Below are 16,147 nucleotides of genomic sequence, written 5' to 3'. Positions count from 1 at the left end.
TCACCATCTGGGGGTATACACGAGGACCACTTCAAGCGCAGCTAGCAGCAGTGGGACTATCCTAGATATGAGTGACATAGACAGTCCCCCCAATAATATATTGTCCATTGGCGTCCCATAGGAATAGGATCCACACACAAATAAGGATCAGTGGGGTGCCTTTCCCTAAACCCATTTCAAAGTGGAAAATTCAATAAGGCTCGCACCAATTGCATGCTATTTTAAGTGTAATTTTATTGGTTATACATATTTGATTATGCTTATGTCCATTTTTATGATTTTTTATCAATCAATAAATTGTTTAATTTACTGTGGTAAATACTTCCTCTCAAAGCGCAGTCTACTTTTTTTTCATTTGGTGTATTTCTTAGGGACTGACTATCCCTTAATCCCAACTGCTGCTTGATTTGAAAAGGGCCCGGTGTAGCGCCTGGTAACTACCCTAGTGGTACTACACAATTGTTTTTTCTTTCTGGTATAGTCAACGTTTTGGTTGATATATTTTCCATATATATATTGCTATACCAGTCTATCAAAGCAGGTTACATGCTATACCATCCTGGTGCCCCTTGGAACATCCCTACAAACCATAATCATTACACGCTTGCTGAATGTTATAAGTGCATTTCTTGCTGCTTTTAATCATTTCTAGAAATGGTCCAATTATATAAAACATGTATCTGCACCTGCGAACTGTATATGCAGAAAATTTAGCATGTAGGGTGAACAAAACCTTCATACAAACCTTATTCTATCAGTGCAATATTAAGCCCAATATTGTGTATTTGTGTGTTACAGGTACATGCCTATGGCACCCACATGACACCAGGAGAGAGGGTCTCCTGTAAAGGAGGGAGTCTCAGACAAATCTCTCACACAAAGGAGCCGGAGGGGGAGGGATGGAGGCTGCTGCTGATCCTGTCTCCATGGTAACCAGCCGCAGCAGCAGGACCAGGGCGGCGCGTTACCGCGGCAGAGAGCGAGGCCGCTCATCAATAGCCCCGCCCCGCCGGGGGACGCGCACATGCGGAGGCGAGCACCGAGTGTCGCTGGGAATAGGGCGCGGGCACGCCGCTCAGTCTCCGCCTCCCACCATTAGTGACATTGCGCGGGGGCGCTAGGGTGGTGAGTTACTGCGTTCTCCCTGTGAGTGTTACATACGCAGATAGCCCCGGCGGCCAGAGGGGCTTCTCCTGGGGCTGCAGAGCTGATGTGCAGTGACCCGGGGCGGGTGGGTGTGGGTGTAAGTTTTCCGACGTATAGAGGGGGGTCACATATACTGCTGTGTGGCCTCTTCTGTATGCATGGGGGGGCGGCGGGGGGCACCTGTCTCTGTTACCCTGGGGAACTGTGACATGCCATCACTACACACTGTGCCGCGACCCCGGGTGTGCTAATGGCACACAGCTCCCGCTGTGAGTCGTGGATAACGGGCACCATGAGCAGCAGCACCCCGCCATCTGTGCCCCTGCCCGGCACCTGCAGCGGCGGCACTGCGTGTGTGCTCTGCCTCTCCTGCACGCACTCTAGTACTGCCATGTGTTATACTTACTACTGTGTACAGCGCCGCGTGTGTGACAGTGCAGTGGCCGCCGCGTGTGTGACAGTGCACGGCGCATCTGGATGATTATTAAAGTAGGATGGGGCAACATGAGGATGGTGACTAATCGCCTCTCCCGTTGCAGGTATCCAGCTGTCTAAACCATTCCTCTGGCTCAGTCTCCGGTACTGTCCTCTCTCTCTCCTCTGGTCAGTGACAGACTGACAGCAGCCGTCCCCCCCCCCTCCTCCCCATCTCCTCACGTGACCCTGCTCTCCTGACAGCTCCTCTGCGCGCCCCCGCCGCGCGCTCCCGCCTCTTCTGCTCCTGCAGCTCTGCCGACCAAGGAGGCACCAACACCGCCAGGACTGCACCGGCCAGGTACCCAGCAGCGTGCTATCTGTATAAGGCTATGCGATGAAATATATAAGAACCAGGGGTGCATATTGCATGCAGTGTAGGGTGCAGGTTAACATGCATGTAGTAAATTATGTCATGTAGGTAAGACTGTGCAGTGACCCAATAATATTCTTGTTAATGTGTGTTTCTATGTATGTGTATATATATGTATATATATATATATATATATATATATTACAGAAACACACACACACATATAGTTATATATAAATATATATGATCCTATTGCTGCAGCCCCTCCTATATGAGTTAGTATTTGCATTACAATATACTGCACACATGAATGACCAATTGTACAGAATGTCTGCACATTACATGTCTGCAGCATTAAGGTAATATGTATGATGTGTTCGGTATATGTTATACAGTATGTTATCTGCTGGTTAGAGATCCAGAACAAAGAGGGCGGAATCCCAGGAGCAATTACAGCATCAGTATTTTAAAGAAGATGTAATTTCGAGACTTGGAATAACCCCTCCCATAGAAGGTGTCATTTCACCCTGGCACTGAACAAGTTAAAAGCAGTGGGTAAAGCTGGCAGAGTAAATGGTTGCTAGCACAATGGTAGCACATGGTGGTGTGAGGTGTGGTGGAGAGAACGCTCCATTGCATCTTTGTCACAGGAGTGGTTCATTGTCACAATACATATCTTGCACATACATGTAGTATGTTGTGCTTGCATTATGTGTGTGTTTGAGGTTTATATTGGAACGATCATGTTCTAATAAAGTATTTATTTTGCATGCAGAATTATGATTAACTATACCCATCAAATTAATTTGTAACACTGTTCTAGTACTTATGCATGTTCTACTAAAACAATAGCATAACATATAAAATATTTGATATATTCCTGCCCATATTCCTTCATTCATGAGCTCATTGAGATGCAAGGAAATCCATGGGAACTGAAGCCTGTGCTTGCACAGCAGGGTGACATAATCCTTTTAAATGTAGTACAGCAATGCTGAATATGGAATGGGTCAGTCCTGTGCAAACCACCTCCTATTCTGTTAGGATTTGGCATTAGTAGCGTGTTTTCTGTGGGGCGTTGGCAATGCATGCCCTCACTGAGCGGTAGGTAGGGCACAGGAATTTCACATTGTTCTCTGCATCTAATAACATGCCAGCTTTGTACCGGTACCGCTTTTGCAGACATTCTAGTTTTTCCCATATTCCTTCATTGGTGCTTTAATGGTTTAAAGATACTCTGGATAGACCTTTCAATGTGGAGTGCTGGACACATTTAATTGTAACTACCATGCTGCCAAATCTAGTTACTAATTTGTTCAGATAGTGTGACATTGTGCAAATAATGGTCCTTACAACAGGATTGATGCAGTTGTGCTGTTTTGTGAATTAAAAAAAAATGATTTTCTCCATGATATTGTTGCTTGGACACACCCCTTGCAGCACAGTATCTCCCCACTTTGCAGATGTTCTTCCATCTCCCTCACACACCAGTCCCCACTGCACCCTCCCTTGCTGTATCAATCCTGGCTTTTGTTTCTTTCCCAGCCCCAAACGCTCAGTATACAGAGCCCCTCCATCACATCTGTTGGTAGTTTACGCTCCCAAACCATTTAGTGTTTTGTTCCCGATTCCCTCCCCCACTAGAATACACAAGGGGACAGACTGTGTCTCCTCTCTCGTCCCTTGTTATGGCATTGCATATTTTCTGTCTTTGTGTTATACAACATCTAGATCATTTAATTCTGGGCTTTATAGCCAAGCAATCAGATCATCAGATTGTTGTGCTTATTCAAATAAAATCATTTTATTTATCTCTGATTGAACATTTGTTGGGAGGGTAATATAGATTATATGGTTACATTTTTCATTGTGTTCCTCACAAGGATTAATGAAATTGGTATTCTTTATTATAAGATTGTATATGACATAATGGCTCTCCTCAGGCCTCTTGTGTGCATTATTTTATGTGCTAAACAAATGTATTAAACTGTGCATATATAATCAGAGCTGACATGTTGCCAACTAGATAAATCATTACTATATTTTACAATTTTGGTAAAATTCTTAAAAAAAAAAAAATTATCTATCTATCTCTCTATCTATGTATTATAGGTAATGGTCAGGCAGGTGTGACAGATGCATGGAACCATCATTTAGACCTTTACAACAAAGTATTTTGTTCCATTTATATATCAATGAGATTTGCATAAAATACAGTTTTGTGTTGGCACATTATAGTCATTTGCCTGGTATGTTTACTCCTGTTACTCCACCTGTACTTGATGTCATTTGTCTTAGACTATTCTGTGAATTTCCTGCCTTGCACAGGGTCACCCTGGTTTCAAATTATATGTGCTAAAGCATGTTTTCTGCTGGTGCCATCCCAATAGATATTTAGAAATTCTGAGAAGAAATATAGTTATTCAATATAAAATTTTGTATCTGTGATTGGAAGTGTTGCAGAAATGAGTGGGCCTCTGTGCGTGTTAGATTGGTTCTTCTAGCAGTGGTGGAATGGAGCAGTATGATTCACAACACAATTGTAGTTATATGGATCCTTGTAATTCCCAAAATGTTGGCTGTCCTGGCAGAATATGTACTCTTGGTAGACTGTTCTGCTATCCCATAGGGCTATTTCACACACTCCGGCTCCTGCCGAAGGCGAAATCCCACACGGCCTGGAAGCCGTGGCGCACACAGTAGTTTACAATGGAGGGGATGGCCACAGCCCGGCAGCCCTCCCTTCCAGTGGTGGTATCCGGCTGCAACTGGGCGGCCCGTGTGAACGGACACAATTGTGTCCATTATTAACTACAGTGTGCGGCACGGCATTTCGCCATGCTGGATTTCGCCATCCGGCAGGAGCCGGAGCATGTGAAATAGCCCTTACTGTACATGTTCTTGCAGCTATAATAACCGGCTGATGCTGATGATGTCTTTTTCGCCGTTGCATTTTGGCCAGATCCTGGGGTCTCGGGATCCTGTTTACAAAAAGGTATAGATATTATTCACCTGTTGGAAAGCTGAGTAACAAGGCAACACTAGGGGCATTATTATATCAAGTGGCAGCATTTTAAATAACAGTGTTATTAATGGCAAATCCCAGCATGTTTTTTTGTTCTGCAGTTAATAAAATTGGCATTTGGAATGCCAACAGGAAAATTAGCAAATAAAAACAAATGCAGTTTAATAAATAGTATCCCAGACCTTCTCGCAGCCAGCCTCAGTACTGAATCAATAGCAGGCATGCTTCCTACAGAGAACCAGCATAGCATTATTATGCACTACAATACATAGCACTACAATATAGCTTTTAGAAACCCAAATTTACACTAATAACAGCCTAATTAATAAATAAGTGGTTCATACATTACATTATTAAAACAATTAACATATTTGTATCACAAAATCATTAAATAAAATTTACCATGTATTCAAATGCCACCATCTTCTACTGTAATGTTAAAAATATACGAGATTAAAGAGTAGGAACAGGGAAAGGCCATTGGAAAGCTAACCATCATGGTCACTTTTGGCATTTAACATCAATAGCATGTTACCATCGAAGTGGGGACATCAATGGTTTGCACCCATAGGTGGACTTCCCTGGAAAATGGCAGGTGGCATTACAATCGGAAAAGGGGAGTGACTTTTCAGGTCACCTGGGGTGGGGCTAAGCCCAGTGCCACTGGTGCTAAGCGGAAACATAACCAAAACATTGTTCTCCAGCGGTGGGGATGCCTGCATTCAGAATGTAGATGCCGGAAACCTTATGGATTCAATCCTGACAGGGGTCAGGTAAGCATACTTACTTTCCCCCTGCTCCCCCAACCCTATCCCTCCCTCCCCGACACCTAACCCTGACCCTCCCTCCCCACAACCCAACCCGTAATTTCCCATCCACGCTTAACCTATTCCTACCCCCCCCCCCCCAGTGCCCCCTCCCTCCCTGGCCTAACTCCAAACTGCCCTGAATACTTACATTCAGCATCCCTACAGTCGGGATTAATCTTCAATGATACCGGGAATCCTGTCTCCCAGTCAGAATGCCGGCTTTTGTATTGTGAACGCCAATATCCCCATCAACTACAGAAATGCATATAGCTGTGCATCTGCCAAAAGTATACATTTATTTCTATCTGACTTGTGCTCATTTCTGTCTGTCGATAATGATGCCTCATTCAGCATCTGGCATTCTTCTAGCCTATCAGTTTCTATCATCCACCAAAAATGTTACTTTTCTACCAGAATTGGAGAAAGATATGGAATAGTTACAAGCCCTTCCCATAGGTCCGTCAACTAGCTACTGTGGTACCCCCAAATCATAGGCCTTCATGTACTGCACACCAACCCGTGGTAGATATGCCACTGCTAGAAAGGTTTTTGTATTTTCTAGCTGTAGCAATGGACTGACCATAGTAAAGTTTACAATTAATTGGCAACCACTAGAAAAGAATGGCGAATTTGGCCTGCTATGAGTGGGTCTGAATCACTTAATACATCTGCCCATACAGATGTATTAAGATCGGTGAAGTGATAAATTGTCTGGATTTTATCACTGGTCAATCAGCTCCTACCTGTGTAGTTACAGGCTTGGTTTGAAAAATTACAGGTAGCAGCTGATTGGCCGGTGACAAAAACCAGACACTTTATTACTTCACCGAGCTTAATAAATCTACCCCATAAAATTAAAACACATAAGCTTCTAGGTTCATAACATAAAGATATCTTTTAAAGTTGGCTGAATAGTGCATATTACATATTTCACTATACTTACATGAATAATTCTTGATTTGTGCATGTAAAGGTGTCTTTAAGTCCATCTACTTTCTACTTGGGACTTCCCCTTGACCTTCTGTGATCCATTTCCACATGGGAAAGATGTGAATTGAGGACTTCCCACATGTCGAATTTTGTAGATCATCTGACATTGGCATATTGGGGTCGATTCAGATTTGTTCCGATTGGCTGCGCATGCCCGCAGTACGCATGCATGAGGCTGCGCATGTCCGCAGTACGCATGCATGAGGGCTTGAACGCCTGTGCTTGCACGCCTCTCACTGATTGATTGACAGTGGGTAGCCATTTGGGGGTGTTCCCCAGAAAACGCATACGTTCCCCGGTCGGGAGTGCAGGAGGGAGTGCTGCCGCTGTGGCTTTCGCAGCGCAGAGCATGTCCTGGCTCACGTAGTGCTGCGAGCAGGGGACAAAAACATTTGATGCTTAATTGATTGTTACCCTGTATGTACTGCTGTGAAAGGATTTTACCCTGTATTTACTGCTGCACAGGTATGGGAAAGGACGTGGGGGGGGGGGGGGGGGGGGCACGTTTGTCAGGGCTGCGGCTACCTGCTCGCTGGGCTCCACACACTAGCAGCCCAGTGAACAGGTCTGAATCGGGTACAATATAGAAAATCACCCCTTGCTATATTGCGAGAGAATTGGGAATGGATCTCTAATTGACATCCACTTGCAAAACCTTACACATGTGCCGAGCCATGTAAGCATTTTTGCCTTCTGTGCTAATATGAGTAGGTCTGAGGCTTCCACTAATCATTGCCTCCATCGCAGACACTCCCCAGGAACACCTGGGCACGCCTGCATTTCTTTCTGACACTCTCATAAAACGGCAGGTTACCACCCCTAAACTCTGGCTGCCTGTTAGTTAAACTGCAAGGGGATTACATTTACTTACCATACATATGCATTTTCCCCTCGCGCATGCATAATGACTGCCTGTGCAGTCAATCGATAGTCGCTCGGCTTGCAAATTCTTTATTTAGCAATCTAGACTGAATTAGCCCCTTTTTCTGGTAATAGAGGCCAACAGCAATCTTCTGACAACCGGATTATCACATATCTAATTTGTGCTTTCATTTTATGTGGGATCGTTCTATTATTTTTTATTGATAATGTGTCTCATTACTTTGTCAAAAGAGTGATCTAAAGGCTTGCTAAGAAAATATATTTTTGTGCTTTGTAGAGCCAATGTGTGTGGCAGGGTTGGGATCATTTGGTCTATTGCATTATGGTAGAAAGTCATTAGGTCGAATCCATTAGGTCGACATGCTAAAAGGTCGACATGGGAAAAGGTCGACATGATTCTAGGTCGAAAGGTCATTAGTTCGACAGGTCATTAGTTCGACAAGGTCATTAGTTCGACATTGTCTATGTCGACATTCACAAGGTCGACATGGGGTTTTTCACTGTTTTTTTACCTGAATGTCAACACAGTCGACATGGACACAGTTTAAAGTGCACTGCATCCCCTCGCATCGCTCGCTGCGCTCGCTATGCGTCGGGCACGGTGCCTCGCTACGCTCGGCACACTATTTTATTCTCCCACCACGCCCTAGTGGATGGTAGGGCATGAAATACCGCCTGTCGGCACATGTTGGCTCAAAAAACAGTGAAAAACTCCATGTCGACCTTGTGAATGTCGACATAGACAATGTCGAACTAATGACCTTGTCGAACTAATGACCTGTCGAACTAATGACCTTTCGAACTAGAATCATGTCGACCTTTTCCCATGTCGACCTAGAGTCATGTCGACCTTTTAGCATGTCGACCTAATGGATTCGACCTAATGACTTTCTACCATAATGCAGTAGACCAAATGACCGCATCCCGTGTGGCAGTGCTCCTGGTTTCAGAGCGAGGTACTCTAGGATCACACACAGGATTACATATTCTGTTATAATCCACTGCTTGATCATTCTGGCTTGTGTGTGTGTGTGTGTCTGTGTGTGCACAGTTAGGAGAAGAGAAGGGCAAGCTATTTCATTTTTGTGTCACTGTCGATGTCTACTAAATAATATCACTTCTCAAATATTCCCAGTCTGAAATGCATGTCATCAGATGGAGACCATTACATTGTATTTTTCTGCACATTGTCACATAGCATTTTATTTAGCTTAATTCTTATTGACTTTAAAGGCCCATACACACTAGAAAATTTTAATTTCAAAAGACTTTGGCAAAATCTTTGATAGATATATCTTTCACCAAAGTAGTGCGTACACACTATTTTCCCCAAAGAGCAAAAGATTTTCAGGAGGCGAAAGACTTTGCGGAAAATCTTTCATTAAAAGGCTATTTACATAATGGGCGGGGTTTGAATTCCAAGGGTGGGAGCAGAGGCCATTGTATTTAGTGCATTTCTGTTCTTGGGGCCTGATTCAGAACTAATCGCTAAGCTGCGTATATTTGGAGCCCAGCGATCAGGTAAACCCCACCCTACGCTGCCAGCTAGGGCTTTCTTGATCTTTGCCAGGGGTTACATGCTCTTTGGCAGGGGAAGTAACTCTGTGCACTGCACATCGGGGTATAGTGGTGGGAAACCCAGATGTCTCAGAACAGGTCTATCCATCCGTGGCACGGCTATTTGAAATGATATGCTGGCTCGTGACTCGCAAGCCAATCGAAGCTCGCAGCCTGGCAGTTCCTGATTGGTTGCTGGGCCGTTAGCTTAGATTGGCTCAGGAGTTGCGAACCGGCGCGTTATTTGAAATAGCCGTGCCACGAGTATGTACTGCTGCTGCAGGCACCGAACGGGGGAGCAGGGGGAGGGAGTGGGCGGTCAGCCGGGCTGAAAGTCTCTCATCTTCCAGCCCGGCGGCTGTTAAAACCAGCCGACTGCCAAACCTCGCCAGCGATGATGCGGGAGCGCACATCATCGCTAGTCGGCCATCGGTGGGGCATACACACTAGCCGACTTTCACTTGATTTTAAGCTGAAAGTCGTCAAGTGTATATGGACCTTAATACACATCATTCATAATATGGAAAATATGAACTGTGTGTGGTGAGGGCCGAGTTCGAGAACCACTGCTCTATCACACAGGTTCTCAAACTCAGTCCTCAGGACCACAAACAGTTCATGTATTCCAGGTCACCTGTGGATTTTTAGAATGTGACAGTTGGTGACACGCAGTGCTCCTGCCAGGTGACCAGAAAAACAAGACCTTTGTGGCAGAGGACCTAAGTATCAAACTTGACTCCTGATTCTGAACACTGACATCCCCGCTGGTCTATGGGATATGTATCCCGTTATACCACGGCTTTTGTTATTTCAGCTTGGTAGAAATTTGGAATACATTTTCCAGTTTTTACTTTTGTTTACATTGAAAGGTTTCATTGTATCACAGAGATTGCATGAACATAACACTTATCTGTATAAAATGACCTACTCATCTCACGTTAATAAAATGGCTCAGACATGTCAGGGCCATCACTGAGCACAGTGTGAACTCAGAGGCTTGGTGATTTACATTGGAGAGTTAATTGGTTCATTGTATGTTAATTACACAAATCATAGAACTAAAAATGCTGTCAGTGGCTGATGGACACCTCTGACCTTAACAGCACAGCTTGTGCATGGAATGCTGTAGGGAAGAACAGTTCTCACAGCCAAGGAGAAGCTGGCGACATTCATGTTCCCCTACCCCACAAAGTACCCCCAAAACACAAATGAGAGTGTGAAATGAAAAAGTATAGAGAGAGAAAATGGAAGCAAGAAAAAAACATTTAGAGGAAGAAATAAACCCAGAAAGAGTTTTTGAGAGTTATACGGCCTACACACATGCCGATATTAAGGCATTTTCCAAGCAAATTTGCTTAGTTTGGCTAAGTCGCTTAGAAAATGCCCCAACATCAGTATGTGTATGTGATGTGTATGGAGCTATAGCAACAGCAATATGTCTCCCCGTGCGTCGCTGTCCAAGATTGAAGGACATGAATCTCGCTTGTTGCCAGTGTTCGGAGAACACTGGCGCTGTCAGCTCGCTCAGTACACAGAGCTGAGAGCTTGCGCTGTGTGTGGGCTGTCAGGGCTGTGTGCTTAGCGACAGCACCGCAGCAGTGCCCAACTTAGCATAGCTAGGTCGCCATACACACATCGCTATGTGTGTAGAGCCTATTATTACAACAAAGAGAAAGTATGGAATGGCCTACTTGCTAAAGTAAAGTTTGATGATTGTCTACAATTACCTTTCTGCATAAGCAGTAGTCACGCTGTAGAAAGGCAGTGAACAATCAGAAATAGGTTACCCTGTACAAGGCATCAAACACTTATTGCTTAGAGATTGCTTGTGGTTATAACGCACAGTTGCACTTTAAGCTAGTTTGAATAAAGCACGATGACTGCATTGCAGTTCGTGAACAAAGGAATTTGTTATATCCTTTGCATGTAAACTTTTATGGACGTTTGTTAAAAAGTTACTGAATTTTTTTCTAGTGCAGTATAAGTAATAAAAGGTAAGTGTGTGGTTGCCACTAGTTATAGTACTTGAATAGATTTTCTCCCATATAGATATCTACCAGTTTTAATAAATGCCTCTCAAAATCCTCTACTTTGCTAAACTGCATACTGTCAATGCTAGCATTAAGTATTATAGGCATGCTATGGAACCCATGGTATGTGATATTGAGTAAAAATAAAGTACAAAATGTGGTAATCGGTAATCACCAAGAAAACAGTTTTATGAGAAAATGTCTAAATGTCTCTACTTGCATGTGTGAATGTTGTAAGTGCTGCACCATAGTCTATAACACAGGGATGGAGAACCTTCGGCCCTTCAGCTGTTGTTGAACTACACATCCCAGCATTCCCTGCAACAGTTTTAGCATGGCCAAATAGCAAAACTGTAGCAGGGCATGCTGGGATGTGCAGTTCAACAACAGCTGGAGGGCCCCATCCCCGCTATAACAGAACCAAGATCTAGTGGTAGATTTACTAAAGCTTCTCAAACAGACCAGTGGAGTTGTTTCCCATAGTAACCAATCAGATTCTGTTTATCATTTCCTAGAATGCAATAAAGAAATGATAGCTAAAAGATTATTGGTTGCTCTGGAAAACAGCATTAATTGTTTACGTAGCTTCATCTTCAGTGGCCACTCCATGGTACTAGTAGGTTGGTCACCCCATTTGCATTCTTTGTGGTATGTATTCAACAAGACGCTGGAAACATTACTTAAGGATTCTGGTCATTGCTGACATGATAGCATCAGGCAGTTGCTACATATTTGTAGATTTTACGCTGCATATATCCTATTTTAACACATACCAATGGGACTATATTGAAGACCAATGGAGTACACTGAGATCATTGTCATGTTTGTGGAAACAGCTTCACATGACGTGTGCTTTGTGAGTGGCAGAATGGATCCATAGATACTTGTTGTTTGCACTAAATTCTGTCCCTGTGATCTGCATGCTGGAGCAGAAGTGAATGCTTGTCATCACAGGTGATTTTTCAAATCCAACAGTTTTGTTGAGCCTGTACTCACAGATTGGGATGTTGCCCATAGCAACCAATCAGATTCTACATATTTATTTAGCACCTTCTAGAAGATAATAGATATAATCTGATTGGCTGCACTGGGCAACATACCATCTTCATAAATATTACCATCTTATTATATTTACCACACTGTAGCTATGATTTCCTATTCTAGGCTAACAGGAATGGAACCTGGTGTGGCCTGCTGTAGTCCTTCTACTTCAGTGTTCAACGTGCTGTGCATTCAGAGCCGCTCTTCTGCATGCCACTGTTGTAGCACATTGTTATGTGAGTTTCTGTCTTCCTGGCAGCTTCAACCAGAACTGCTGCTCAATGGATGGTTTTTGTTTTGCGCAGCAGTTTTGTAAACTACAAAGACTGTTGTGCGTGAGAATCCCAGGCAATAGGCAGTTTTGAGATATTCCAAGCATCCTGTCTGGCACTAACAATCACTTTTAAAAGTCACCTTGATCTTATTTCTTCCTCAGGGTATGAATCCCTCAGGGGTTGTGCTGGTAGGTTGTGTCCGGAGCACCAACAGTTAAACTTTTAGTCCCAGGATGCTCCGGTTCGCCCTCCACACACCCCGCCCCCTGTCCTCAGGCACTCAGGGGTAGATTTATGGACTGTCGTAGCGGGGCATATGCGCTATCCCCATGCGTTAAAGCAGGGAATAGCGCTTCCCCTTATCTATGATCCCTGCGATCCGGGACCCGCGGCAACGGCTATATGGGGGCATGTATCACATTGGCGCAGGTATTATTTAAATAGTACCTTTAATGTATGAACCGCCGAGTATCGCCATTGTCTTTGCCATCTTGATATGGCGCTGCGGGTCTCCTGCCTACTAATACTCGGTGGGGCTTGCTGGTCTTCGATGTCCTGAAGTTAAAACAGCGCATGTGCCGGGAATATATTGCATGTGCATATATTTCCCGCCGCATGCGCAGTTTTAATTTGAAGGCGTTGAAGCCCAGCAGAGTGTTAGAAGGCTGGAGACACAGCGCACAGCCGTTATGGGAGGACAGGTATCCCCATCCGGTGGGGATAACGCACTCCCATAACGTATAGTTAAAAGTTGATACATTTAGGCGACGTGCGGGGCCGCTTCACCACACACACAGACAGGAAATGTACAACTGAGAATAAGTGAACCCGAAAGGCCAGGTGCGTTCAGGGTGGGCGTCCTGTGGACACTGTGGACTTCGAGGAAAAGGAGTTAACCATGGTAAGTCTACCATAACTCCATATTTCCTCTGCAGAGTCCACAGTGCTCCATAGGAGTCACATTGGGGATGTCCCAAACCAGTTATTTAAGGGAGGGAACGCTCCTGAGTCGAGAGAAGAACTCTGCGCCCAAAGGAAGCATCCTGAGAAGCAAAGGCATCAAAAGCATACAACCTCAGGAAGGTATTGAGTGATGACCAACTATGGGTAACAATGCTAGGATGAAAAAAATATTTGTTACTTGTTTCCTAGCACGGCGCCCAATTTTTTCATCTTTTGGCATCTTATGCCATCGCATCGCATTGCATGCCATATAGCTGCATACAATGCATGCGATGCAATACGATTTTTTATTGTATAAGCACCCTAATGGGTGCTTACAATGTTAAAAGCAGCCCCAATACGATTTTTTATTGTATAAGCACCCTAATGGGTGCTTACAATGTTAAATGCACCCCCACTATCAAGGCGAACCTGAAGCGTGGTGAGCGCAGCAAGCCCGCGTGGGGCGGCGGTACGCGTCCTCCGACCTTTTCAGAACCCCACTATCCACGTTGGTGTGGAGTTGATTTCAGATAGTGTGGTGAGCGCAGCGAGCCACCGAGCGCGAAGCGTGGCGAATGCAGCGAGCCCCGCGAGGGGCCACGTATTACTTTAGATGTATTCCGCGTCCGCTCGCCACACTATATAAAATCAACTCCACGCCGACGTGGATAGTGGGGGTATGAAAAGGTCGGAGCACCCGTACCGCCGCCCCTCGTGGGCTCGCTGCGCTCGCCATGCTTCGGGTTGGCGTTGATAGTGGGGGGCATTTACTATTGTAAGGACCCATCTGGGTGGTTGTACAATAAAAAATTGTATACCATCGCATTGTATGCCATTGTGTGGCATACAATGCCATACAATTTTTTATTGTACAACATCGCGCAGCATCGCATCGCATACCATATTTAGTCTTATGGTATACAATGCGATAGGCGCCGTGCTAGGAAACAAGTACCATATATTTTGATGCATTGTTTTGCTTAACCTTTCATTGCATGTCATTCTTGAATATGAGAGTAGGGGAGAGGCTGCATTACCCATTACTCTAGTTGTCTCTTGTGTTCCAGAAGCAGAGGCTGCTCATATTGGAATGCTGCATCAGCACCACACTCTGGCCCTTATTTTGATTCGTGCGGTACGGCCCGCGTGCGGCCGTACCGCCGATGTTTTTCTTCTGCACATGCGCAGAGGTCAATCTGCGCATGTGCAGCCCCCTTCGCCGCAGACGGATTTCGTCCGCCGCAAAGGGGGCGTATAGGGGCGTGAGGGGCTTCATCCCCTCATTTCCCTATGTGTACGCCCCGCGTTTCATGGGCGTTCCCATGCAAACGCGGGGCGTACGCATGGTAATGAGGGCATGACGCCACTCATGGGGGCGGAAAGCTGACGTCGGCGGATGTCAGCTTTCAGCCCCCATACAAGCTACCACACGGACGATTGTCCGTGTGGTCTCAGCTTGCGGGAGCTGCCGCGGCGTGCGGCCCTGCCTTCGATGGTCGTCGACCATCGAATGCAGGGGGCAGCTCCCACCATGGTGGAGGCGTACGCCTCCACCATTTTCGTGCGGATCGCCAGCCGTCCGTGTACGGACGGCCGTGGCGATCCGTAGTGTGGGCGGGGATACGTCTGGTGCGGTCGGAGCCGCATATGCGGCTCGACCGCACCAACCAGAATAAGGGCCAGAGTCTGTGCCTGACAAATTGCACAATAAAGTGGGCTATTAGCTTGGGGCTGTTAGTATTTACACGCCTTCGGGAAGTGATCAGATCCCTCCTGAGACTTGTCCTCTAATACTAAACATTAATATAAAACTTCAACAAGGAATCAGGCATTTCGGTACTTGTGAGTTATCTGGGCGTCCGATTTTGGTACTAGATCGCATACGATATCGCATGCGATTTGCGATTTGCATGCGATTTAGCATGCGATTTGCATAAGATTTGCTATTAATTTCATTACCCCACTATCCCCAAAGTGTGTCTATCAACGTGAACCCGAAGCGTGGCGAGCGCAGCGAGCCCGCGAGGGGCGGCGGTACGCGTCCTCCGACCTTTTCATGCCCTACTATCCACTAGGGCGTGGAGTGAGAATAGAATAGTGTGGCGAGCGCAGCGAGCCACCGAGCCCGAAGCGTGGCGAGCGCAGCGAGCCCCGCGAGGGGACGCGGACACCTTCACAGATATCCGCGTGCCCTTGCGGGCTTCACAGGTGTCCGCGTCCCCTCGCGGGGCTCGCTGCGCTCGCCACGCTTCGGGCTCGGTGGCTCGCTGCGCTCGCCACACTATTCTATTCTCACTCCACGCCCTAGTGGATAGTAGGGCATGAAAAGGTCGGAGGACGCGTACCGCCGCCCCTCGCGGGCTCGCTGCGCTCGCCACGCTTCGGGTTCACGTTGATAGACACACTTTGGGGATAGTGGGGTAATGAAATGAATAGCAAATCTTATGCAAATCGCATGCTAAATCGCATGCAAATCGTAAATCGCATGCGATATCGCATGCGATATCGTATGCGATATCGAATGCAAATCGCATGCAAATCGTAAGTACCCAAATCGGACGCCCAGATAACTCACAAGTACCGGCATTTCAATGAAAATGTTAAAACCATGAGGGATCACAGAGACTGGGGTGTTTTCAATGGATGATGATGTTGGGGAG

General features: G+C 45.7%; 1 protein-coding gene across 13 annotated transcripts in view; it reads left to right on the top strand.

Moving 5' to 3' along the window:
* The first annotated feature begins 996 nt into the window (after window positions 1-996).
* Window positions 997-16,147, top strand: part of LOC146008065 (microtubule-associated protein tau-like) — a 99,311-nt gene continuing 84,160 nt past the window's right edge. For 8 of the 13 annotated variants that reach the window (XM_083146980.1, XM_083146976.1, XM_083146975.1 and 5 more), the window contains exons 1-2: window positions 1,117-1,243; window positions 1,686-1,921. The gene's annotated coding sequence lies outside the window, so the exon portion shown is untranslated. Of the gene's footprint in view, window positions 1,244-1,685; window positions 1,922-16,147 lie in introns of all 13 variants that reach the window. The other 5 variants (XM_083146967.1, XM_083146968.1, XM_083146972.1 and 2 more) reach the window with 5 other exon arrangements.

Source organism: Crinia signifera, chromosome 6, assembly GCF_055691185.1.
Source record: "Crinia signifera chromosome 6, ASM5569118v1, whole genome shotgun sequence".
Classification (NCBI taxonomy): Eukaryota; Metazoa; Chordata; class Amphibia; order Anura; family Myobatrachidae; genus Crinia; species Crinia signifera.
This window is presented reverse-complemented; position numbering and strand designations above follow the sequence as displayed.